A 21888-nucleotide genomic window follows, 5' to 3' on the forward strand; every position below is an offset into this window, starting at 1 on the left:
CTAGTGACTTCCAAGGTTGAATCTGCGTCTGAGATTTTGTGATTCCCATCAATCACCAAGATAGACCAAATGAATTGATTGCGTAGGTCAATCCAAGGACCCCAGAAATAGAGACCACATAAAATGTGAATTATAACACTGTGTGTGTGGACTGCTAGCTAAGGCCTGAGTACCTGAAAATAGAGTAACACCTAAATTGCCCAGTGTAATTATGTCCCTGATCTTTCTGGGGTCCTTAGGGCATAATAGGGTATTTTTAAGTATCCCTAGGGAATTTCTTTCCTTGAAGGATATGGAAAAGGAAAGAAGTCATTTTCTTGATTCTTAGGGACATAGAGAAAAGCAAAAATTTATTTCCTGTTCATTTTTATTTGTTATTTTTTGTAGGGGGAGGGAAGTAACAGCTGACATAGCTCTCTCTATGCACAGAGAAGCTTTCACAGCAAGAAAGAAAAGTAGAAAGAAAGAAAAACATTTGGCAAGAAGAAAAGACCAGAAGGATTACAAAACAAAATAAATGCAGGAAGAACTGCATATAAATAGTGACTGGTCTGTGTTTAATCAATGCTACTCATTCTCTTATCAGAATATTTCCTTAAATAAGTAAGTGGTCCATTCTATTCAAGGAGGCATACAGGGATTGAGCTGGAACATGTTAGTGTTGGGTGTTAACCAAAGCATCCCCAGATTTCTGATCTCCAGCCACATATGAGTGGTTCTGGAAAAAAATGAGAATGATAAGAAACCAAACAAAGTTAACTTTCTAGTGCATTATCAAATTCTTGTATGTTGCCTTGATAAGCACCTTTATAAGAGGGCAGCATCTTCTTTCATCCTGATCTATATCTTGCCACTGGACCCAGATGACTCTGGAGCAGTAAGTGAGGTTGATGGCTTTGCACAACCCTCTCTCACTCAAATCCAATTTATTTTCAAGTCATGGTATCATCTTCCTGATGTCATGGTCCTCTTTGAGAATGAAGGACAGAGACTTCCTTTGTTGTTGATATTCCATGTTTTAGTCACATTCAGCTCTTTGTGACCCCATTGTGTGTTTTCTTGGCAAAGATACTGGAATAGTTTTCCATTTCCTTCTCTAGCTCATTTTACAGATGAGGAAACTGAGGCAAGCAGGGTTAGGTGATTTGCCCAGGGACACATTACTGGTTAAATGTCTGAGGTCATATTTGAACTCAGATCTTCTTGACTCCAGGCCTAGTGCTGTCCCCAAAGGATAACGAATTTCCTTGTTTTTTAAAAAGGAAGAAAAACAGGGTTTCAATGTTTTACAATCCAAAAGAAACAAGAATTACAGCACATTGGGTTTAGATTCAGAAGACTTGGATTAGAATCCCAGCACTGCCATTTCCTTTGTGATTTTGGGCAATTCAGAAACTCTAGACTTCAAGTTTATCATTTGTTAAACATGGGGATTGGACTGGTTTGATTACTAAGGTCCTTTCTCATCTAAAATATATAATTGTATAGATGTTTCAAAAGTCTTAGTACAGTTTTTTAAAAATCATTTAGTTTAATTTTAAGCTTTCCTTCCTTAAAACTCTAAGTCTTTTGCGATACAATGTATATAAATACATACATGCATACACACATATACATGTATATACATATATGCACACACACATATGTTTCCACATACATATATACATGTGCATGTGTGTGTGTATATATATATATATATATATATATATATATATATATGTAAGTTAGATGGATAGATGATAGTGCTTTTCTCACAATAATAGTCTGAGGCAGGGTGCAACCATTTTCTCCATTTTATTGAGGATTAAACAGTGTTGGAGAGTTTAGTGGCCAGAGCAAGTCTTGAAATGAGAACTTTCTAATTAAGCCCAATGCTCTTCAACAAAACAAAACAAAACTTTTTATTAGTGCTTGCTTTTTTGTACTGTAGTTTCTATCCACTCTACCTTCTACCCATAAAACTCCCTTATAGCAAAGAAAAATAGTTAAGCAAAGTCACTTTACAAAATGACTCTATTAGACATTACATACCCATAGTCTCTATGTCTTGACTATGAGGAAAGATCTGTTTCTTGAGACCAAGATTGGTGGATGCAATTAATTTGAGGATGACTGCCTTTTCATGTTGCTTTCATTTAAATTATTGTGAATACTGTGTCTACTGTGCCACTGTCTATACTGTCATTTCCATATAAAAAAGAAGAGTCATCTTCCAACATAGCCATCAGGAATCAACTCCTTCCATGATTTGATTTGAGAAACTAGGAGAAGGTCTCTGATCCCTCAGTTATCTCTCCTCCTCTGTCACCCATCATTGACGTCTGAAATTCTACTAGGACAGAATCATGCCTCTGAGGAAAGAGACTAGCTCTTATACTAATGCAAATGACCATTGGAGCAACAAGGAACCATTAGAGTTTAGTGGAGAAGTGCTGAGTATAGAGATAGCAGATGTGGATTTGAATTGTTTCTATCCCTCACTGGCTGTGTGGTTTGGGGCAAGTTCTGCAATCTCCATGATCCTCAATTTCTTTTGTTAAAATAGAGGATTGTACTGGATGATCTCTATGGTTCATTTCAGTTCTATGTGATTCTATGATAGGTTGACAAAATGTATGACTTGGTAATGAGATAAAGCTAGAGACAAGGATCAAAGATGATTTGATTTATGTTAGTCAGGTGTGGAGTTTTCCAGTCCCAAATGCAAAGATAGATGCTGAGCTGATCTACAGAGCTGGTTAATAGTATACAAACTTTTAAAGTTCATGGACACATACAAAGACGTTATAAGACATCGGCTTTCTACTTTATTTCCATTCTCAGGTCCTGCTTTGACATTGACTATTGAAAATAAATTTCATGTGTAGTTAGATGAATTGCAGGAAGCTAGCTTGGTCCAGGTAACCTTTTAGTTCTACATACTCACGGATGTTAAGAGACAATGGGATTCTGTGTGTGGATAGATGGGAGAGATGGAGTCTTTGACAGATACATCAACTGAAGGTAAATATATAAAGGTAAGCACAGAGTTAACATAATAATGGGTGCTCCGTGGTCATTAGTTACTTTAGCTGTCTCTTTCCACAAATTCTCTCTTTCTCCTGTGAGTGTAGGATCTTGATCCAACATAAGAATACAACACCCTAATAAGTAGGGCAATCTAAAAATGCCGTGGGCTGTCTACTGGGTGGGAGTTCTCCATTGTTAGACATATTTAAGTTAAAGTTGGACGACCATTTGCTGGCCTGTCATGGATGGTAATTGTGCTTCCAATTTAAACTGGACTAGATAACCCTTACCATTCTGAGACCTGATAGCTCGTCTTTTTAACCTGATCTGTTGGAGTCATTCTCTGGAGAGTATTTCCCAGATTTATCTGTAGTTCTAGCCTGTTAGAACTATGTTCACAGTTTAGATTCTGTTCTATTGTATATATTTTTAGTTGGCACTCCAGAATGTACCTTTTATAGCAGATAAACCCTTCTCCCTCCTCCAACTCCCCTTAGTCCAACTAGTTCAGAGATAGAATATCTGTTTCAATTGGGCTTAGTCAGTCTAGAGATATTTCTTCTCTGCCTGCCTTGTCACTTCATTGATAGACTTGGCAGATAGCCCCACTTTTTTTCCCCATGCTATAAACACACACATACATATATAATATATATTATACACATGTAAATACATGCACATATGTACACACATATATGTATGCACATATAAATATGTACTTATAAATAGGTATATGTGTATATGAATGTATACATATATACACATGTATATACATGCATGCATGTATGTATCCTTTTGAAGATACATGGACACATTTTTCTTCTCTGTATTTCTACTCTGGCAAACTATCACAAACAAAACTAATAATAACAGAAACATTAAGGAGGTGACATTGAACTTCATCACCTAGGCAATATTCCAAGTTCCATTCACCCAAATCAGACAGGTTTTGTTCAGATCATGTTATAACCTTTTAAAGTGAGAACAATCAATCAAACAATTGATCCATCAACAGACATTTATAAATGCTTACAACGTGCCAAGCCCTGCAACGTCCCCAAGTTCTAGGGATCCAAAGAAAAAGCCCTGACAGTCCCTTCCCTTAAATTCTAATGTAAGAGATGACATTTACTTGAATTTTTATTGTTTAGTCTTTTTCGTTCTATCCCACTCTTTGTGACCTTATTTGGGTTTTTCTGGGCAAAGTTACTGTAGTGGTTTGCCATTTTCTTCTCCAGCTCATTTTATGGGTGAGGAAACTGAGGGAATAGGGTTAAGTGACATGCCCAGGGTCACATAGCCAATAAGTATCTGAGGCCAGATTTGAACTCAGGAAGATGTCTTCCTTACTCCAGGCCCAGTGTTTTATCCAACTACCCAATTTATATAAAGAAGTATGTAGAAGATAGATATAGAGCAAACCCAAGGTAACACTAGAGAGGAAGAAATTAGCAGCCAGAGGGATTATAGAAAGTAACATTTGAGTTGAGACTTGAAGTGAGCCTGGGATTCTAAGAGGCAGACGTGGAGAGGGAGAATATTCTAGGCATGAGTGAAGTCAGTACATAAACATGGAGCTGGACTACAAGGGCTTCAATACGCAATTCCATAAATAGGTGAGTAGTCTTTTTGTTGACTGCAGAAATAATGTCTCAAACAAATACACATGACTATTTTTCAGATGTTTGTGGGTATTATGATGATTCTTAAAATAAAAATGTATTTAAAAGTAAAAACAAAACCAGAACAAAACAATGGATTTGTTTTGGAAATGGAGCATCATGTGTTAAGATCAGCAATTTCCAATAGGACTAGCCAAAAATACAGAAGTATAAGAAAGAGACGTATAAAATATTCTTGTATTCACTCTGTTTTTCTTTTCTTCTAGTTGTTTTAAAGGCCCTAGCTATAAGTAGGACAGAGGTGAGACCTTGAGCAAATGACAGTAACTTGACTGAAAGGCTGGAAAGGGGAGAATTCAGACTTCTTAAGCATAGACTGAAGTATTATTCACGGCATTAAGGCCTCCATCCAGTGGAGCCTAGTGGAATTGCAGTCCAACTCACTGCTGTACAAGGTAGGTGCTAGCATAGCAACCAAAGACGCATCTGTAACTAGAACGCCTATTCATTTTGCTTAGGAAAGATGTATCAGAGCTAGAGATAGTGCAGTAAAGAATTACTGAAGTGAGGGAATGCATGGAAAGGTTTGAATTAGTAAACAGATAAAGGACTAACATTTTTTAGTCTAGAAAGATCACTATGTAGAACTGAAAGGGGAAATTAGAGGTCATTGAGTCTAGCCCCCCTGATTTTACAGTTGAGGAAACTAAGACCAGGAGAAGTTTAGTAACATGCTCAGGTCACATACCAGGTAAGCAGCTGAACCATGAACCAAGTCCAACACTCTATCCACTACACTATACTGCCTCTTAAAACAAAGGCTGAGTAGAGATATGAAGTCATTGATATCATGGCATGTCTAGATAGGGTGAGGAGAGACATTTTCACTGTGTATTAACATACCATAGCTAAAGAATATGTGGTGAAATGTAAAGGTTTAAGTAAGCTGAGGATAAATTGAAGTGTGTGCTACGTGTCAGGGCTAGAACTCTTCTAGAACTCCTCAGAGATGATGCAGGTTTAATACATAATTGAGTTCTCCAGGGTGAAGTGGGAGGGAGCTAATATATTGTATTCATATTTGAGGGAACCTGGTCCGAGTCTAAAGGAAGGGAAGATACTGATTAACTGTAAAATAACAACAGGAATTTTACAGAGCTAAGCATATTTTTCTTTATTTTTAAATTCTCCCTCTCTCTCTCTAATGCCTAGGAAGAAAGTAAGTGCTCTAATGAACTAACAAATATGTACTAAGTGCTTATTATATGTCAGGTACTGTGTTAGCTACTGGGGATACAATAACAAAAAGGAAATGAATACTATACTGAAGGACTTTGTATCGTATTAATAATTTAACCATTATGAGACTCCTTAACAAAATGAACCCATTGGATTGGACAACATCAACAAGACCTTGACCCGTTCCCAAATTCTATGATCATAATGACAAAATATGGGTAGGCCATGGCCAGCAGACAAATTCCCACTTTCTTCGAGCATTTCAAGATGTGTCGAATCAATCAGTCCTTAATTGTTGCTATCTGGCTCAACGTGTCTTTCTGATTGTTTAAAGCTTGTGTTGTTAAGGCAATTCATTTATGTGAATTATTGATGTATTTCATGATATGTATCATGGCATAATGGGCCAAGAGTAGTAGTTTTTAAGACAGTCAGACCTGAATTCAAGTATTGCTACTGAAACACTGTTTTTGAGACTCCCTAGCCAGTTAGCAGCTAACTGCTAGACCTGGAATCAGGAAGGACTCATCTTCCTGAGTTCAAATCTAGCCTCAGACACTTACTAGACATGTGACCCTGGGCAAGTCACTTAACCCTGTTTTCCTTGGTTTCCTCAGCTGCAAAATGAGCAGGAGAAGGAAATGGTGAACTTCTTTTTGGCAAGAAAACCCGCAGGTGGAGTCACAGAGTTGGATATGACTGAAAATGACAGAAATACAACAAAGCAAGTTATTTAACCTCTTAGTCATCTAGGCAAATCTCTAAGTTTCAGATATGTAGACCTGAATTGGTAAAGAGAATTTCTTCACTTGGAAGTTCCCCTGTCCCAATGAAATCACAGTTCTAATTCTAATTTTTCTCCCTGTCAACTGCACTTGATACCTTGCTGAAACAAACACAGGAAATGGAAGAAATATTCTGTTTAATCATGAAAAACCATGACATACAATTAATAATGAGGTGTTTGATTCATTCAGTTGTAATTTACCAACATCATAAATGTCTTTTACAAATTCCATTCAAGTTTATTATCTTTATGACCATGCAAAATGAGGCAAAAGGTCCAAAACATAACTCTTTATGCATGATCAACATCTTAATAATTCACGAGTGCTGAAACCCTTGCTTCCTGGTATCGTATTATTTTCTTGACATTTGATTTTTTCCAGTCCATTGTATTTTCTTGTCACCATGAGGCACAGAGATTAAATTGCTTACTTGATGATTTGGCTGACGTCCACAAATATAAGTAATATGTCTACTGCATCAAGTGTTTTAGAGTAAGACATACTCCCAGACTTAACGTCATGGTGCAGTAAAAAGAATGCTAAATTTTGAGCCAGAAGTCCTGAATTTGGATCCCAAAACTAAATATATATTAAAGGATCTGCTAATTCTATCCCTCTTTAGGTAGATATTCTATTGTTGATTTTAAAGCCAGATTCCTGATAACTAGAGAATAGTAAGCTTGATGTTAATCCCTGAAAAATTAAGGATGAATTGTTAAACAGAAAGTTGAAAAAAAAATTTTAAAGTATGTAGTGATTCCTAGAAGACAATATGAGTTCACAAAGAAAAATTCCTGTTAAATTAAACTCATTTCATTTTTTTAAAAATACAGTTACAAGGTTGATAAGCAAGCAAAATATACTTAGCTACATTATATCTTAATTTCAGCAATGCTTTCTATGAAGTATCCCAGAATATTTAAGTTGAAAAAAAAATGGTGAAATATAAGCTGAGTGATAGTAGTATTAGATAGCTCTCCATATGACTGAATATGGAAAAGACATTGGATAATGGTTCAACATCACCATGGAGGCAATTTTTAGAATATAAATAAATTCTTTCAGAACAGGAACTATTTTTAATTTTGTTTTTGTATCTCAAGCACTTGGCATGGTACCTTGCACACAGTAGGTGTTTAATAAATGTTTATTGCTTTAATTTGAACTCTAACAAGGTTATTCCTCTGTCTTTTCCAAGATTTTAGTATCACTAACAGGAAGATGTAGAAGACAGGCTCATCAAATTTGCAGATGAAATTAGGCATAAAAAGCTAGATGACTAAATCAAGATTCAAAATTATCTTGACAAGATGGAAAGCTGGGCTCAATCCAAAATTATGAAACTTATCAAGAATAAATGGAAAGTCTTGTTCTTAATTTTTAAAACTTACAACAATTACACAAAGTACAGAACGGGGGAAATTTTGCTTGATATCAATTTATATAGAAATATATAGGATCTCAAGTTGATCACAGTTTAACATAAGTTGTTCAAGTGAATTTTAAAAATTAATGGTTTATTTTTTTGACAAAAAGAGAAAATTTATTTAAAATGTGGAATATTTCATGAATTTTCATGTCATCTTTGCATACGGTCCATATTCATCTTTTCTGTATCATCTCAGTTTTAGTAAATCTGATGCCAAAGTGATCAGAAGTGAAAACTTTCTTAAGGACATGGATGCATTGCAAAATTAAATGATTTATATGTCCGGGGTCCCACATCTTGTATATATCAGAGTACACACTTGAGACCAGGTTTTCCTTTTTCTTACTCCCCCTCTCTAATAGTAATTAATCTGTATTGGTAGAGTGAATCTCTTCCCTGGGAGTTCCCTACCTCAAAGTGATACCTGATCTACACCCTCCATACACTCCCCCAGTGAAATTGTGTTAGATACCAATTATGGTGTCAAATTCATGGGGAAATGATACCCCTTCCCCTGATTTGCTCTGGAGAGATAGCTTGTATTCAATTCAGACTGATATATTTTAAGTTATTAGTGAATTAAAGTTGAGAAAACAAAAAATTGAGAATCTATGTTCTGTAGGAAACAGTGAAGAAACTAAAGTTTATGTAACCTGAAAAAAACAAAACTTGAAGAGCAAGTAGTATGATCATTGTCTTCTTACATAGGAAAGATTGTCATATAGAAGAGTGAGCACACTTGTTCTGGAATATTCCAGAAGGCATAACTAAAACCAAATGGTGAAAATGACAAAATGACAGCTTTTAGTCAAATCTAAGAATTTTCTATTCATTAGAGGTTTACAAAAATGGAAGTTCTCCTGAGAAATAGAAAATGTCTTATCAATGAAATACTAAAATTGAGATTGTATGATTATCTTTAATGGATATTATGTTGGTTTTATTATTTGAAACTAGCAGATAATAGACATAAGACTCTCGGAGCTGTCTGGAGAAAAGTGAGGCAGTATGGGGCAGTGGTAAGAGCATTGGTGATTAGTGGTGATCCCATTTTCAAGATATGATGACAAGAATGAAAACAGTAATAAACAACAACTTTCATTTACATAGTTCTTTAAGGTTTGAATGCTACTGGGTCTTGGACCTAAATTTGGAAAGGAATTGAGAAGTCATGTAGTTTCATTCGGTCTTTTTACACATGAGGAGACTGAGACCTAGAGATTTGCAAACGATGACTTGCCCCAAATCACATGGGGTAAATGGTAAAGCCAAGACTTGAGCTCAGGTCTCTAATTTCATTACTGTTTCCCTGGCACTACACAGCCTTAATTTTACCCAAATAATTCTATGAATATAGGCAGTACAAGCATATTACCCATTTTTTTTCAAAAAAGTAAACTAAAGCTCAGAGAACTTGGATGCCTCACCCACAGTCTTAGGCAGTAAGTGGTGGAATTGAGTCTTGAACCAGGAGACTCAGAGTCTTCTGACTCCTGTTACAGTAGTCTTTCCTCTGTGGTAGTGAGTTAACAAATACTTGCTAAATATATTGAATTCAGGGTTAATGCAGTTCTGTTGTCTACTTTTACAGTCTTAAAAGAAATAAAGCTCCTACCATGTGGAGCAGGATTATGGGAGCCAAGAGACCTGTGGGAATGTTATTACAATGAAATCACATTTTATCCAAATAATTTCATTTCTATTATGGTCCCCATCTTCTCTTGCCCATATCTCCCTTGCCTGTTGAATCCAGTCCATGTTCAGTTTGCAAATTGATTAGTTAATGAGAGGGTATAATCAATCACCAGTCTGGCAGAAAGACAGGGAAGATGTTCCAGCCAACACTGTCTGATCTCAGTGGAAAGAAAATTTAATGGTCCTGGTAACTCGCCAAATATACATTTTCCTCCAGCATTAGACAAGGAACTTAGATGCCTTTTCTTATTTGTGCATTTCAGTTATCCTCAATTCACTTTTAACTCATTGAAGTAACTGATTTCAAATTGTAGGTTCTCCTCTATCCAATGTTTTCTGTACACCTGTATCCATTTCTTTCCCTGTGCCAATGACAAGTTTGGCCAAGAGAGAGACTGTCAGTCTCTTAAAGCAGGAAGAGGGGAGGATGTTCAGCACCATTATGAAAGAGCAGTTGAGTTAGAGTAAAAATAGCGAGTTTGAATTTTGGCTCTGATTCACGTGTGGCAGATGGTAAATGATTGCTCCATCTGGGTCTCAGTTTCCTCATTTGTAAAATAAAAGTTGAATCAAATGATCTCAGTTATCAAATTTTGTAATTCTGCTTCCAAGATCTTTCTTTTATGCATCCGCTTCTTGGTAACCCTTATTTTAGACCCTTATCCCAGAAGGACTGTTGAAATAGACTCCTGATTGGGCTCTCTGCCTCATATCTTCCTTTTTTAATTCATCCTTCTCATAGATGGAAAAGTCATACTTCTAAGTCATCACTCACCCACTCACTAAGCTCCAGTGCCCCCTATTATCTCAAGGACAAAATATAAGCTTCTTGATTTATCCTTTAGAGCTCTTGGCAAACTGGTTCTAGCCTATTTGTCCAGTACATCACACACCACTCCCCTCCACACATTCCTTATTCTAGTCAAACAGACATGCTTGGTATTTCTTTTATAAGACATTTCATCTCCTTTCTCTTTGATTTTGCATGACTGATTTTCTACATACCTGGAATGAATTTTCTCCTCATTTTGATTCATAGAATCTCTAGTTTTCTTCAAAACTTAGTTTGAGCATCACCTCCTATTTCAGGGCTTTATTAACCTCAGATACTAATACCTCACCCCATTACTTTGTAGTAACATCACAGGTATTTTGTATTTACTTTCATATGAACATGGCTCTCCTGAGAGGATATAAGTTCCATGAAAGCAAGGAATATTCCATTCTTGTCTTTTGCCTCTTCTAGCACATAGTTCCTGTACTTTAGTACAGTCCCTGGTACATAATAGACATTCAGTAAATGCATATTGATTGATTAATTAACCTCTAAAGTCAACTCTTTAACAATACAAGTTGTAGAAAAGATGCTGACTTACACTGATAGAATCTCTTTCATAATTTGGGAGTTGTCAGATCCAGGAAATGATACTCCAGGTCTATTCTCTGTCTTTAAGTTCCTTACCAATCATTGATCTCATTGTATAATTTATCATCCTTTCCTTTTCATTTTGTTTTCCTAGTCATAGAAGAATATTGAGTATCTTTATCTGCTGTTCATCCATCCATCCATCCATCCATCCATCCATCCATCCATCCATCCATCCATCATCTATCTATTATCTATCTATCTATCTATCTATCTATCTATCTATCTATCTATCTATCTATTTATCTATCTATCTATCTTCTATTTCTTTAATATAATATTTTGACTATATTAATTTATTAAACAAGATTTGAGCACTTATTCTATTCAGGAAACTTTGTCAGGTACTGGATGGAAATACAAAAGTGAATGAAATCGATATCTACCCCAATAAATATGTAACCTTCATGACAATTTTAGGCAACGGTCTGTTGGGAGCCAGTTTCAAATCTCCCCAATAGAACATATGGACAAATGCTATTTTCCTTTTGTCTTTGAACCCAAAGTGCTTAGATTTGGCATATAATGGGTGCTTAAAAATGCATGTTAGTTGGATTATGAAGAAAAAAGCACTGAATTTGAGAAGGGAAAAAATGAGTATATAATGCCTTCCAAACAGGCAAACAGAAGGAAGAAAGAAACCTGTCCTCAGGCATAGACATATTTCCTCATATGGGAACAATCATATGAATTAAAATAGTTGCAAGAGGTAATATAATGTAGATAAATGTGCCTTTTCTATACCCTGATGATTCACACAAACAGTAATTTTTCACATCATACAGAGTACATCCATATTCAAGCATGAGCATCCAATTTGCACACTCTCTTTTACACATTCTCATATAAAATTCACAGTTGTGTGAATCTCCCTTAATCCCTGAGAGTATGACATATATTTCATTTTATGGGGTAGTTCTATGACTAAGATGCTGGTAGATGAGTATATCTTTATTCATTGAGTTCTATATTTCATATGAAATTTCCATACATGTAATGAAATATATATTATCTGGAACTCAGGATCTGTTCTTTAGGAACAAAATTAGCCTGGTTTTGTCTAGGAAGACTCAGCTGAACTGGGGGAAGTAGATGTTTTCAGCTTTTCAAATTAATTCCAATTAACTCAGTCGCTAGCAAACGAGAAGAAGCATTGTACCTGGCATATTAACTGCTACCAGGGCCCCAGACAAAATTGTGTAGGGGACAAAATCTGCTTTTCTCCTTTTCCTGTCTCCCTTGATTAACCTTTGTCTCTACTGCTTTTTAAACTGCATCCCATAGGTGCCCCCATGTTGTTCTCTTACAAACTTGTCTTTTCCATCTCACTAAAACTCTCATTCAAAAGTGATGCTACTATCAACTGGTTATGGATCTAATTAAAATGAAACACACTAATATAAGGATATCATAATCTTTTTAAAGGAAACTTCAGCATTTTAAAAGAGGAACTTGTTAACTTAAGTGAATCTTGCATTATTCAACTGTATGTAGAAAATACTTTGAATCAGGCTTCCCTTTTGTGTTCGTTTCCTATTCTCACACCTCAAACTCCTTTAGATAATTTCCTAAGGATAAATGTCAAGCCATACCAAATGTAACAGATTTAGGATGTGTTTAAGTGAAGAAGATATAGGAAACTGCAAGTGTAAGCTTTCAGCAATGCCTTATAGCAACCAGAAAAGTTAATGTGATCTTTAATTGCACTGATAGAAAGTCCAGAAAAGGGAAGCAATGGTCTGCTTTCCCATGTCAAATCAACTCCAAAATATTGTGTTTCATTCCAGGCATGGCATTTTTAAGGACAATGATGAGGTATGGAAGATATCCAGAAGAGATCAAGCAGGATGTCGGAGCGGAGCAGGAAATGGTAATAAAATTATATGATGGCCAGTTGAAAGAACTAGTGATATTTAGACTGGAGAAGAGAAGATTTTTGTGTGAATTAGAGTAAAAGAGAGGGAATATGGGAGAGACAAGACAGCAATGATAGATGTCTTTAAATATCTGGAAGGTTGTCATGTGAAGGAGCACTTGAACATGTACATTGCCCAGGGGGCAGATATGAGATGGTAACGGACAGTTGCAGAGTAGATTTTAACTCAATAGAAGCAAAACCTTTCTAACAACTAGAGCTGTCCAAAACCAGGATGTAGGGAATTCCCCCACTAGTGGAGATCTTCAAGGAAAGGTTGACAACTGCTTCTTAGAACTATGATAGAAGATATATCTTCTCATCCTGGAGTTTGACTATATGGTTTTCAAGGTCACTTCCAATTCTGAGACTCTGATTTTAATGAAAATAAATGAAATTCTTTAAGGTATAGCATGTATGAAAAATTGAGAGAAGGATGGGTAGGCTAATACAAAATGATGCAGGGTGAAGTAAGAAGGACCAGGAAATATGCTTTACACAAAGATTGCATACATACATACATACATACACATATCTATATATTTGACAAAAATACATATATCTGTATCTATGCATTTGACAACAATAACAACAACAAAGCCTTAGACTAAATATAATAACTGAACTTCTACCCAGAGAAGCAACAATAAGAAATTTCTCTTCCCTTCAAAGCAAAGGTGGGGATCTCTGGAAGGGAAATACTGTATATCCTATCACGCATAACACATTGTTCATAGGTTGGTCAGTTTTGATGAGCTGTCTTTTTCTCGTTTATCTCTCGTGATAATCACACTAAGTAGAGAAGGGCTAAGAGATACTTTTAGAACAGTAAAAAACAAAAGGTAGCAGTACAAATTTGACAATGTTCTATAAGAAAATGAAATAAAAAGTAAATACCTGAAATTAGTGTTATATCTGAACATCTTTCCTTATTTGTCCTTGACTTTTGAAAATTTAAACACATGAAGTGAAGGCAAACATCAAACATAACACATTCCTTAAAATCTTCTATAGCTAATCAAGAACTGGACAATTTCCACAAAATCTTGCTGTGAGAATGACATCAGTGGTATCTCTTCAAGCAAAACTTAGCTCGGATGTAAATCAAAACGAAGTAAATTCTATAATAAATGTCTTAAAAATGTAGGACCATGACTGTGACTTCTGTTTGTGCTTCTCAGACAATCTGCAACCCCCACCCACTACTGTTTTCTGTCATAGAAGAGATGAATAGGCATGTGAAAGAAAGGAAAAAAAGGGAAAGGATACAATTAGGGTATCCAGTCCTAAGAGCAAATTCAGCCTCCCATTTTACTTCCTGAGCCTTTTCTGAAACGATTATCATTTTAAGAAATTCTCTCTAGTTACCATTTCTGAAGCATTGATAGGACTGGCCCGGCCAAGGAACATGGCAGCTTGACAGAGATGAAATGGCTCTTATGGTTCCGCTATCTTTTTCAATTAAGGCTTCTGTCACTCTGGACTATTTTGTGACTGGTGGTGGCAGGTCTCAGGGGAAGGTTAATGCAATATTTGTTCCCCTAGAAACATTTGGCATTTGGTTAAGCCAAAGACTAGATTCAGAAATGCCAAAAACATAGGTTCTAAGCCAGATTTAAAGGTTAAATGTTTAAATTCAAGCATCAAGAAATCATATCTTTCAATACTATCCTCAGCAAGACATCAATTACTGAATCCTGATGTGTATTCAACAGTCATTACCAGCATTCTTAGCATTTACTGGACACAAGAGGCTTTTGAAAGACTGTGCAGAGAATGAAATTAAGCATCAAAGCTAAGTGTTCTTTAACTATAGCCATTCTTTTGTTTAGGAATAGAATATGTGGTTCATTTTGGTAACTCCTTGGTCAATTTCACTATTATTTTCTTTTGCCACATTAGAATCTCTTATCACTGTGTATGATCTCAAAGATTTTATAGTTTCTCATTAATACATTCAGTGAAGCTTTTCCCCTAGGTTCAAAGTTCTAACTAGCCTATAAAACTCATCTCTAGACTGTGCCACACAGACAGTCTAATGGAACAAAAATAGAGTATAAGAAGTTATTTATAGAACAGACTCATGGAATGTTAACTATCTATAATCTCTATAATACCTATAATAACGGCCTCATTTTCACACTGAATCCCAGGCCTCCTGCATCCTAAGTCAGTACTTTCTTTACTATAATGTGTGAGTCACAGATTTAGGAAGCATTTCAACACTGGAAGAGTCATTAACGATTATTTAGTCTCACATCTTAGAGTTAGAGGCCACAGTTCTGAGATCTAGAGCTGTATGGGACTTCGGTGTCTACTTAGTCTAATTCCCTCATTTTGTAGATTAAGAAACCAAGACTGAGGGAAATTAAATGACTCTCCCTAGGTCACCAGGTACTTAATAAATGATTAACAGCTTAAAAAAGGCAAATATCCTTGGCACATTATAGATCACCAAATTACTAAGCATTTATCATATATATATATGTGTATATATATATACATACATACAAACATACATATATGTACACATATATGTATGTATATATACATATATATGTGTGTGTATATATATCTTCTAACATATAATCAAGGATCTGTTTCAAAGTTGAGCAGGCCTGATCTGGCCATTTATACTAAGTACATACAAATATCTGCAATACATTTGTCCCCATGGACCAAAGCACATCTTTTACAAAGGTCTCCAGAAGGATTAAGGTGATGAATTAGTTAAGATAAATGGTGAAAAGATGGAAAACATTATATATAATGTCTTTAAAACTGTATATTCTGGTCTGGTTGGTTTATAAAGTGATCTTAAATGCTCAAAGAAAGGGGGCTGGAAGCAAAAGCAATTAAATGTAGCATTTATCTGGGGCCAAAACAATTAAAAATTATATTGACTTCAAGGGTGAGTCAAAATAAAAAAATCAAAACCTTAAACCCTTTCATCATCCAAAGAAACTCCAAATAAACAATAACAACAGAAACGAAAACAACATTGTATGGTGTACTAACTGAGGGGTGGTGATGACTGAAATAATGTTTGTAAAGCACTTAGTATAGTGGGGCACATAGTAGGCCCTTAAGAAATCCTTGTTCTTTTCCCCTTCCCCTGATGTAGAGAGAAAATAGCTATAGAGATATTAAATGTAGTGCAGAGCCCTTCAACCTTTTCTTCTCTCTGTTGACTATAGGAGACATTAGATTCAGTAACTTGGAGCAGAGAGAAGTCATGTAGAATGAACATTTTTCTGGTAGAGAAGATATTGGAATTTTTTTCCCTTTGAATATAGATACACAAAAAGTCCTAGTTAGAGCAAAAAGGCTATATATCTATACAAGATTTGTTGCCTAAAACAAAGGAGATTAGTAACCATTGGTGCCAAATAATGTCAAATGGCAAAGAAATGAAGGAGGTAGAGAATATTTCTGCTTAGGTATAGATAGTATTAGATGACCTGTGGAACTTTCTCCCAGCTCAGATTCTATTATTATAAATGTCAAAAGCTTATAACTGAGCTAGAACAATTAGAATCTAGAAGAATTCTGACCCAAGGGAGCAGAGTCAAGATGGTGGAGTAGAAAGACACACATACTCTAGCTGTTTCCCCACAGCTCATAAAACACCTGTAAAAATGACTCTAAACAAATTTTAGAGCAGTAGAAGCCACAAAATGACAGAGTGAGAGATTTCCAGCCTAAGGTAACCTGCAAGACCAATAGGAAAAGTCAATCGCACAGGGCACAGAGTGGAGCACAACCCAGAGAGCACAGCCTACCCTTGGCCACACAGGACCGGAACAGGCCTTGGGGGCGTAATCCCCAGCAGCAGCAGAAGTTCTCAGATTCCTCAACCCACAAATGCCAAAGACAGCTTTAAAGGTCAGTGAAAAAGCTTTTTCACCTGGATGAGAAAGGAGCAGAGTCCTCCCCTAGCCCTGGCCCCAGGCAGTGTTGGCAGTGATGGCAGTGGCAACAGCAGCAGTGTCCATTTTTGGAACCCTTGGACTAAAGATCCTGGGCAGAAAAGCTTTGGTAGCTCTCAGACCAGAGCACAGGCCAGGGGAAGAGTAAACTCCTCTCCCTTGATTGTGCCACTTTGGAGGAACTGAGAAGTTACAGGTCCCCAGAGTATATCCCCCTCTTGACAAAGAACTCAAAAGTCAAGTAACTGGCTGGGAAAATGCCCAAAAAAGGGGGAAAAATAAGACTGTAGAAGGTTACTTTCTTGGTGAAAAGGTATTTTCTTCCATCCTTTCAGATGAAGAAGAATAATGCTTACCATAAGAGGCCTCCAAAATAAATATGTAATGGTCTCAGGCCATGGAAAAACTCAAAAAGGATTTTGAAAACCAAGTAAGAGAGGTGGGGGAAAACTGGGAAGAGAAATGAGAGTGATGCAAGAAAATCATGAAAAGCCAGTCAACAGCTTGCTAAAGGAGATCCAAAAAAATGCTGAAGAAAATAACACCTTTAAAAACAGGCTAACTCAATTGACAAAAGAGGTCCAAAGAGCCAATGAGGAGAAGAAGGCTTTAAAAATCAGAATTAGTCAAATGGAAAAGAAGCTCACTGAAGAAAATCGTTCTTTAAAAATTAGAATGCAGCAGATGGAAGCTAATGACTTTATGAGAAACCAAGAAATTACAAAGCAAAACCAAAAGAATGGAAAAGTACAAGATAATATGAAATATCTCATTGGAAAAACAACTGAACTGGAAAATAGATCCAGGAAAGACAATTTAAAAATTATAGAACTACCTGAAAGCCATGATCAAAAAAAAGAGCCTAGACATCATCTTTCATGAAAGTATCAAGGAAAAGTGCTCTGATATTCTAGAACCAGAGGGCAAAATAAATATTGAAAGAACCTACTGGTCTCCTGAAAGAAATGCAAAAAAGATAAACTTCTAGGAATATTGTAGCCAAATTCCAGAGTTCCCAGGTCAAGGAGAAAATATTGTAAGCAGCTAGAAAGAAACAATTCAAGTATTGTGGAAATACAATCAGGATAACACAAAATCTAGCAGCTTCTACATTAAGGGATCAAAGGACTTGGAATGTAATATTCTGGAAGTTAAAGGGACTAGAATTAAATCCAAGAATCACCTACCCAGCAAAATTAAGTATAATTCTTCAGGGCAAAAAATGATCATTCAGTGAAATGGAGGACTTTCAAGCATTCTTGATGAAAAGACCAGAGCTGAATAAAAAATCTGACTTTCAAGTACAAGAGAAGCATGAAAAAGTAAACAGGAAAGAGAAATCATAAGGTCCTTACTAAAGTTGAATTGTTTGCATTCCTACATGGAAAGATAATATTTGTAACTCTTGAAGCTTTTCTCACTATTTAAGTAGTTGGGGGATTATACACACACACACACACACACACACACACACACAGACAGTTAAATAGGAAGAGATCATATCTAAAAAATAAAATTAAGGGGTGAGAGAGGAATACATTGGGAGAAGAAAGGGGGAAATGGAATGGAGCAAATTGTCTCTCATAAAAGAGGCAAGAAAAAGCTTTTTCAATGGAGGAGAAAAGGAAGGAGGCAAGAGCGAAAAAGTGAAGAATACTCTAATCACATTTGGCTTAAGGAAGGAATAACATGCACACTCAATTGGTATGAAAATCTATCTTACAGTACAGGAACATGGGGGAGAAGGGGATAAGCAGGGTGGGGGGAATGATGAAAGAGAGGGCAAATGAGAGGATGGAGTAATTAGAAGTAAACACTCTTGGGGAGGGACAAGGTCAAAAGAGAGAATAGAATAAATGGGGGGCAGAATAGGATGGAGGGAAGTATAGTTAGTCTTACACAACATGACTATTATGGAAGTCGTTTACAAAACTACACATATATAGCGTATATTGAATTGTTTGCCTTCTCAGTGGGGATGAGTGGGGAGGGAGGAAGGGAGAGAATTTGGAACTCAAAAGTTTTAGGAATAATTGTTGAGAATTCTTTTTGCATACAACTGAGAAATAAGAAATACATATAATGGGCTATAGAAATTTATCTTGCCCTACAAGACAAGAGAGAAGATAGGGATAAAGGAAAGGAGTGATAGAAGAGAAGGCAGATTGGGGGAAGGGCTAATCAGAATACATGGCATTTTGGGGAGGGGGGAGGGGAGAGATGGGAAGAAAGTTTGGAACTCAAAATTTTGTGGAAATTAATGTTGAAAACAAAAATAAATAAATAATCATTTAAAGGGAATAAGAAATGATGAAAGGGATGGTTGCAGAAAAACCTGGAGAAACTTATATGAAGTGATACAAAGAAAAGTGAATCAGGAGAACAACATATACAATACAATGATATTGTAAAGACAATCAACTTTGAAAGACTTAGGAACTGTGTTCAGTGACCAACCTTGATTCTGAAGGACTCATGATAAAACATGCTCTCTACCTACATATACAGAACTGATAAACTCAGAATACAGATTGAAATGTACATATATACATATATACATATATAATTTTTCTTCCTTTTTTTGACATAGGTAATGTTGGAATTTGTTTTGCATAACTATATATAACATGGGTTTTGTTTTTCTTCTCAATGCGTGGAGGAAGGGCAGAGGGAGTGAGAAAATTCAAAGCTGAAAATAAAACAAAAATTTTCAAATGAAAAAAATATTCTGACCCAAACAATATACAAGTCAATTCTCTTTAGCCTAGTAAAGCCAATAAGAATTACATTAAATTAGGCAGTGATGGATAACTGATGAAAGATTAGTAAGAAGTTACACAACATATACCTAGGTGTGTGTACAATTTTAGAGAACTCAAGAAGCATTTTTGGACTGATACACAGAGAACTGAGCAGAATCAGGGGAATGATTTTATACAGTTAAAAAAACCATAAAAGGAACTAATTTGAAACACTGAAGATCTCTGATCAAATATGATTTCAGAGTACCAGTGGTGAAGAATGTTACCTGCCTCCAAACAGAGAGATGATGTACTCAGGATGCTTAATGAAATGTCCAGTTTTTGATATGGCAAATATTGGCATTTGGTTGCCTAACTATACAAATTGCTTACAAATGTTTTTGTTTTGCTTTTTTTTTCCCCTAAGGGGTAAGGAAGGATTAGACTTGGAATATTGGAAGGAGAAAGAATAAGTACTTCTTAATTAAAAAATAATTAAACCTTACTATATTGTGTGCACTTATTTATCCTTAGCAATTAGTCATATAATGTATCCTTTTATTTTCATATTTTTATTTATTATAGAGATATGTACAATTTTGTGGCATCTTATGCTGTTCTGTTTCTCTCAGTTATCTATGTCTGAGAAGACAATATCATCATGACCTCACATTTTTCATCTAAAGGCAGAAGCCTGAATATTACATATAATACCTGGGAAGGAATAATTAGTCTCTATGGTATTACTCTTTGGATCTTACAATGGCATTACTGTCTGCAAGGTGGTTTTAGAACAACTAAACCCATTTTCCTCAAATGACATGAGCTTCAGGATTGATTTGTGGTTAGTATTGTGCTGTCCCCTTGGTTCAGGTGGTGGCTCTTCAGGATAGTGAGGAAAAATCACGATACGCAGGGGAAGAATAAATGCTTTACAAAGTGAAGTAGGACTATTTTATTTTAAAGAGATAACACTTGACAAAGTGGAATAAGGTTGCTTTAAAAACAACTTTGTGACCTACAGATTGTGAGGTCCATTTTTGATCATAAGTAAGAACTAATTTAAGCTAATTTAAATGGATTTAATACTAGAGGGAACTTAGAGACCATCTAGTCCAATTCCTTCATTTTATAAATAAGAAAGCAAGCCAGCCAGCCAGTGTCAGTATATAAACATTTATTAAGTACCTTTTATGTTCTAGGTACTGAGGATAAAAATAAAAATAAAAACAAAAACAAAGACCATCACTGATTGCAAGGAGCTTATATCTCATAGTTATATACCTTATTTCTAATGAAAGAAGGTAACTTACTAAAGAAAGTTGAAAAAATGGGGGCATAATGAAGAGTGCCAAACATGCCCAAAAGTATAGCTTCTGGGAAATGGGGATAAAAACTGTTCTCAGCCCCCTCTTTAAATAGAGGCCCTGGAGCCTATGTTCTGCCCTCCAGGCAAAAGGTCCAATCAGTAGGGCAGAGGGTGATGAGTAGTTAAATCAAGCAAATTCAGTCTTGCAGCATAATGAGATTTTTCACTGTTGAGTTTCCTAGGGGAAGGAAGGTATGATGTAGAGTTCTAAAAAAGCACAAAAAGCAGTGTAGCTGGTGAAAAACTAGGAGGTGCTGAGGCTCATGGAAGTTATATGACTTACTTGCTAAAGTTCTCACAGGTATTAAACATCCAAGACCAAATTGAATTTGGATGCTCTAATCAAAGTTCAGATTAAATCTAGGAGCTGGATCACTGTCTTGTTGTGTCAAAGGGGCTTGAATAGCTCAATGAAACTACACATTATTCTATGCATGGCTAACTATGACTGACAGATCATAGTGGAGAGTTCTGACAAAAGGTGATCCACTAGAGAAGGAAATGGCAAACCACTCCTGTAACTTTGCCAAGGAAACTCCATGGAAAGCATTAAAATGATAAGATATGATACAAGAAGGTGAGCCTCTAAGGCCAGAAGGTATCCAACATACTACTGGGAAGGAGTGGAGAACACCTACAAGTAGCTCCAAAAAGAAGGAAGAGGTTGGACCAGTGCTGAATGGAAGCTTTGCAGTGTATGTGTGTGTGCTGACAAAAGGAAAGCTT

The 21888-nt window shown here is 36.0% G+C and overlaps 1 non-coding gene across 1 annotated transcript; it reads right to left on the reverse strand.

Annotated features, from left to right (window-relative positions):
* Nucleotides 1-8206: 8206 nt before the first annotated feature.
* Nucleotides 8207-8313, reverse strand: LOC140497889 (U6 spliceosomal RNA). Its single transcript, XR_011964897.1, has one exon. It is a non-coding gene; the product is annotated as a U6 spliceosomal RNA (small nuclear RNA).
* Nucleotides 8314-21888: the final 13575 nt, after the last annotated feature.

This window comes from Notamacropus eugenii, chromosome 3, assembly GCF_028372415.1.
Source record: "Notamacropus eugenii isolate mMacEug1 chromosome 3, mMacEug1.pri_v2, whole genome shotgun sequence".
Lineage (NCBI taxonomy): Eukaryota > Metazoa > Chordata > Mammalia > Diprotodontia > Macropodidae > Notamacropus > Notamacropus eugenii.